General features: G+C 37.0%; 1 pseudogene; it reads left to right on the forward strand.

The window, feature by feature from the left end:
• The window catches only part of LOC103712815, a 32,001-nt pseudogene extending 29,383 nt beyond the window's left edge, over positions 1-2,618 (forward strand).
• The last annotated feature ends 3,382 nt before the right edge of the window (positions 2,619-6,000 follow it).

A 6,000-nucleotide genomic window follows, 5' to 3' on the forward strand; every position in this document is an offset into this window, starting at 1 on the left:
CCCTCTCCGGCGCTCGATCCCCTCCGGCTAGTCGCCTCCCCCGACGACCAACCTCCCCTCACGCCGCCGCCCCACCCCCTTCACCCCTCTTCTTCCACGATCGTGCCTAGGGCACGATCGTAATAAGGGGGATGGGCCCGGTCTTTTCGGGCCGGCCCATCCGCCCTTTCCTCTTTTTTTTTTTTTTTTTTTTTTGGGGGTATTACAATAACAGACGATGTAATTGTATATTTTTTTTTAATCAAGAGGGTTGAGTTCTAACAGTTGGAGGTAATTGTTTTCTGATGCTGCAGGAACTCACGATTCGAAGAAGACGGGAATCATGATAGGTAACCAACATACCTCTAAACCTACCATTTTAAGGCTTTCGTCTTCTTCCGTTCCATTAAACAATATTTTTTCTGGTTTGTTTATTCATGATACTCAATGAAGTAAATGAAGCATTATCCAAAGTACCGATTGGAAAATTATCTACCTAATACTCTTTGGATAGCCTAGCAATAATCCACCCTCCCCTCATACTAGGGCTTGCCATCTTGCCTGGTTCCATGAGTCTATATATTATGAGTGCTCTATGGTTGTGTCAATTGATTATAATAGCCTTATGTCGATAAATTATAAGTTCCCTATGTCTCCCTTGTAGCATTACTCTGAGTTTCAAAAACCTAACCAAGTCATCTTTATTTATTTCACTTAAGTCAACCTTGCCAATCCACTTGTAAACTGAACTCAACTCCCAATTATAGGACTGCAAGACAAATAGCTCTAGGCACTTTAAATTCCTTTAATCCCTTCATGGAACCTTATTCCATATTTCCTGGGTTTGCCACCTTATTCATTACGATAATTGCATCAAGATTTCAATGGCGTAACTCAACTTTAAGAGAGCCCAAGCCTCCTGACATCATGTTAAACCCCTAGGAGCTTTTTCCTTATGGCCGTGCTACATAATTTATGGCCAAGAAATGAGTGATAAAAAATCCAAGAAAAGAGTTATGGGTCGTCATATTGGAAATGATAAGGACCTTCAGATTAAATTGTATAGTTTAAAAAGATTTTGGCTTAAACACAACTAGAAAACTATAGCCATACTCTGCTCGAAATTATTGGCAATTTGCCAAGTGGTGAAAAGCTATAGTTAAGAGTTATAGCATACATAAGTATGAGAGGTATACCAAACGGGAAATAGTGGACCAAAGGTGTGAAAAATCAAATGTAAAGTAGTGATAATTAGTTAATCACTTTAAAAGCAAGCGCGTGATGGAAAATCTTAATATCAAAATCTCAATCATTGGATGCTTTTTTTCTCAAGATTATAGCCTTGAGTTCTCATAAAATTTTATAGATGTGAAATGATATGTTTAATGTTGCTTGTGTTTATATGCAAATTATGAGATTAATGCTAAAGTTTTGAAGTAATGTATGAAATACTTCCATAGAACATTCGAATGGCAGTTATGCATTTTCTCCTTCGCAGGTGCCATTACTGCCGCAACAGGATTATCTTTGGGGTTCTTATTGCTTTTAGTCTATCTTCTTCGTTACAGAAAGTCCCACTCAAAGAATGCGCAAAGTGTTGAAGAATTGCTACATAAATATGGATCTTTGATGCCAAAAAGGTACAAGTATTCAGAAATTAAGAGGATGACCAAATCCTTTAGTCACAAGTTAGGGCAAGGTGGTTATGGTAATGTGTTCAAGGGTAATCTCTGTGATGGCCGTCTGGTAGCTGTGAAAGTCTTAGGTGAGTCCAAAGGTAATGGCGAGGAATTTATCAATGAGGTAGTTAGCATTGGCAGAACTTCCCATGTAAACATCGTTTGTCTGCTAGGCTTCTGTTTGAAGGGGTCGAAGAGAGCTCTTGTCTATGAATTCATGCCAAATGGATCACTCGAGAAATTTATATACACGGAGATACCAGATGCAAAGATTAAACTTGGTTGGGAAAAATTATATGAGATTGCCGTCGGTATTGCTCGAGGACTAGAGTACTTGCATCGTGGGTGCAGCACACGCATAGTACATTTTGATATCAAGCCCCACAACATCCTACTAGACCAAGATTTTTGTCCCAAGATTTCTGATTTTGGGTTGGCAAAACTATGCCCTCCGAAAGAGAGCATCATTTCAGTAGTCGGTGCGAGGGGAATGGTTGGGTACATTGCCCCTGAAGTCTTCTCTAGAAATTTTGGAGTTGTTTCTAGCAAATCTGATGTTTACAGTTATGGAATGATGGTGCTAGAAATGGTCGGTGGACGTAAAAATATAGATGCAAGAGCAAAGAATACTAGTGAAATTTATTTTCCACACTGGGTTTATGACCATCTCGATCATTATGATACCCTAAAAGCTTGTGGAGTGACTAATGAGACCGAAGAGATTGCCAAAAAGATGATAATAGTTGGGTTGTGGTGCATACAAATGCTGCCTGCAGATCGACCATCAATAAGTAGAGTAGTGAATATGTTGGAAGGAAGTATCAGTGACTTGCAAATGCCACCAAGACCATAGTTCATTTTCATTAAAATCATCAATGATTCTAATGATTCATCGGCCTACATTCCTTATGGTGCAAAACTCATTGTATTTTTCAGCTTTGTTAAATAATAATCTCTAAGCTCATATTCTAGCTGCCATGAAATAACATATCTAGTTTCATTTATTTTGCTGCTTCTATTGTTGCAATAAGTATATATTATATTATATTATATTATATAAATGGATCTTAATAATGCTTTTTGAAACGTTGAGTTTGGAAGAATATAGCAAGAAAAAATCGATTTGGTTTTAGGGCTGAAAACTGATCAAATATGGATCAGACATCATTATATTCATATCTATACCCATTTTTTATTTAACAGATATAGATAATGATGAGGATATCAATTGGATTCTAAAATTCATACCTTATTTGCTTTTAAATGAATATAGATGCAAATCAAATAATGATATAGATATAAATGTAGATATAAGTTAGATAGTTAAACTTTATGAACCAACAAATTAAAAATTTCATTATATCAAAGGTAATTAAGTTAAAAAAATATTTATATCGTCGCTTATTTTTCATTTATAGAAATTGTACCAGATTTAATAGGACTGCAAACAGAACTGAATATTTGTAAAATGATTGAGGTACCTACCTACCATGTGCACATCTGCTTTTCATTGAGACAGATATGGATATGGATATGGATAGTAGAACACTCAAATTGCATCAATGTTCATTAGATTCGTATGTAGAAATAAATATAGACAGATATTATCTGCTACAATTTTGCTTCTATTTGGTTTGCTACCACCTTGAATAATGTGAATTATAGGTCAGGGCATGTGCTGCATATAAGAGCTATAATGGGTGTTTGCATTGTGTTCTCACATATAGACCTATCTTTGATCTTTTCATTCATTCATTCATTCATTCATTCATTCACTCATTCATTCATTTTGAGGCCCATCCATTCTTTTTAAGGTTCATCCATTCATTCAATTCATTCTTCCATTCATTCATTTTGAGGCTAGAAGGGGGTCCCATCATGATCTATGACTCGGAACCTAGGATTTTTACCAAGAGGGGACTCCAACCCATATTTCGTGGTGAAATATTGAGGGATAACACCACTCAAGACTCGGACCATGGACCCTCCATTTGAGACGGAGAGGTATATATGGTCAGTGAGCTATTGCTGCGTTCATCCTTTAAGTGATATTCAAAGTTTGCTTTGCTGGATGGCTCCTTTTTGTCTCCCTTAGCATCAAAAAAGGAAATGTTTTTTTATCTACCTTGTATTTTCTATGGGATCCTCCTACAAAGAAAAGAAAAGAAAAGAAAAAAGATGCTCTGCATTAACTTACTTTCTTTGCCTTCTTTTGCTGTCCAATTCAGATTGGACTCATTATTGGATTGACTCTCATGTTCTACAGTTTTTCTTTGAATATAAATAGAGAAAAAGAACGAATAGAGAAAATATCAGGAAATGAAAAGTTCAACCCGATCAACTGCGTGATTGATCTATCTCCCATAAATTAGGGAAATCTTCCAATATGAATTACTGCCCGCATCTAATCTACCATGAAAGTCCACTTGCAATTTCCATTCTTCCCACTGCTAGAACTATAATGAATCTAGTTACTCACAAAGCAAAATCACTTGGACCAAAAATAAGGCTGAGGCAATTATAGATAATAGTAGCAAACAGCGAGCATTAGATTCAATTTATAAGAGTTTTTTTCCCCCTTTTCAATATACGTGACTCCAATTATTTTCTTGTTCATTTCATTGCGATTTACCTAGGAAAATTATGTTAGTGGGGAACAGGCAAGCATAGCAATACTAAAGTGCAACAAATGCACTTTTAAGTTTGTAATATGAAGTTTACAGTTTGGAGTTAATTCAGCTGCAGGAAAAGATTATGCATGAGCAGGACATACCCTACGTAAAGATAAAATTCTTCCAGTTTTTCTATTTCAGTTCTCTCTCGACACGCTTTCGTCTCTCTCGTTGGCCAAGGGAGTTTCCCGCTACATGCAGAGGAGAGGATGAGAGCAAGAAGAGAGACTCCATTTTCTAAGAATCGTTAAAGAGTACGATTTAGATAAGCCCTGGTAATGGTATAACTATGGTGCATTGACTTAGGGTGAAATATTTATTAGGAGTGAAATCCCCCGACTGAGAACCGCTCCTTTAGTTGCTTTGAAGATACACTTTAGAACTACATCCTATGCCTTATCAGCAACGTAAGTGGTCTTGCACCTTCACCAACGTAATAACCTTGCAAAAACTAGGTTGACATCATTTGGTAAAATTTCAATTGCAAATTGATACCTAAACCCAAATAGTCTGTAATATAATAAACTCAAAACTAAATATATCCCACAAGATGGGAATGGAAGATATTGGTACCGGAAACTAAGATGCATTTGCTGAATATGACAACATTGGAGAGAGTAGGTAAAAGCTTCGGGATTTCGGTCTATTCTATATCCACCACATATGTGAGGATCTATATGTACATATATTTATTTCCATATCGGCTATGCAATAAGTAGATCCTGAATACTTATACGGGACCAAGAAATCTAAATAATACCTTATGACTTGTCTTTTTACGTAAGATCCTGGGTTATTACAAATGATATTAGAGTGGATCCAGCCGGTAGCTTCTGTGAACTAAAGAATGCTGCAACATGGATTTAGATGGAAATTATGGTATTTATGATTGGATTTGAATGGATTTTGGATATTTATCTTAATAAAAACTTCAGAGCTTAAATAGTGGAGTATGTCAAGATCTGCGTGTACGTGTGTTTAATCCCACATTAGCTATACAATAGGTAGCTCCTAAGTACTTATATAAGGTCAAAAAATCCAAATAATATTTTTTGGCTAATATTTTTGAAAGGGGTCTTAGGTTGTTGCAATATAAGGCATAATATGAGTATCTTTTCTGCTAGCTTATTGAGCTTCTTCAGAAGCTTCTCTATTTCAGGCATATGTAGCCGTCGTCGAAAGAGCTGAAAAAGTCGTCTCCTACCTTTGTTCCCACCACTAAATGCTGGCGTCTGGCGGTGGTGGTGGAGGAGGAGGATGAGGAGGTCAAAGCCAATCCACGGGCTTCCTTAGCTCCATCTTACGCCGCCAAGGGAAATCAATGAATAGGATCTTGATCCTACACGTGGAGATAAACCCGCCGTCCACACGGGCTAAAAGCCAGTCGTCCCACGAGACTTTTATGCAGATTTACATACGCATAGATAAGCTATGCGTACTCTTTTTTTTAATGAGTTTGCATATGCGCGCGCATCCGTGTAGGACCTCAGACAAAGATGTCCGCATAGTATTTCAATGCGGATTATTTCCTCATAGACATTCTATGCGCTCCATGCGCGGAATCTCCGCTCCCTATGACAATTGTTTCTCGTGGTCGCTGACAGATATTGGCATGTTTTTTTTTTATATATACGGATATTGTTCCGCATTTTAAAAAAAGATTATGTTCT

Source organism: Phoenix dactylifera, chromosome 4 (assembly GCF_009389715.1).
Source record: "Phoenix dactylifera cultivar Barhee BC4 chromosome 4, palm_55x_up_171113_PBpolish2nd_filt_p, whole genome shotgun sequence".
Taxonomy (NCBI): Eukaryota; Viridiplantae; Streptophyta; class Magnoliopsida; order Arecales; family Arecaceae; genus Phoenix; species Phoenix dactylifera.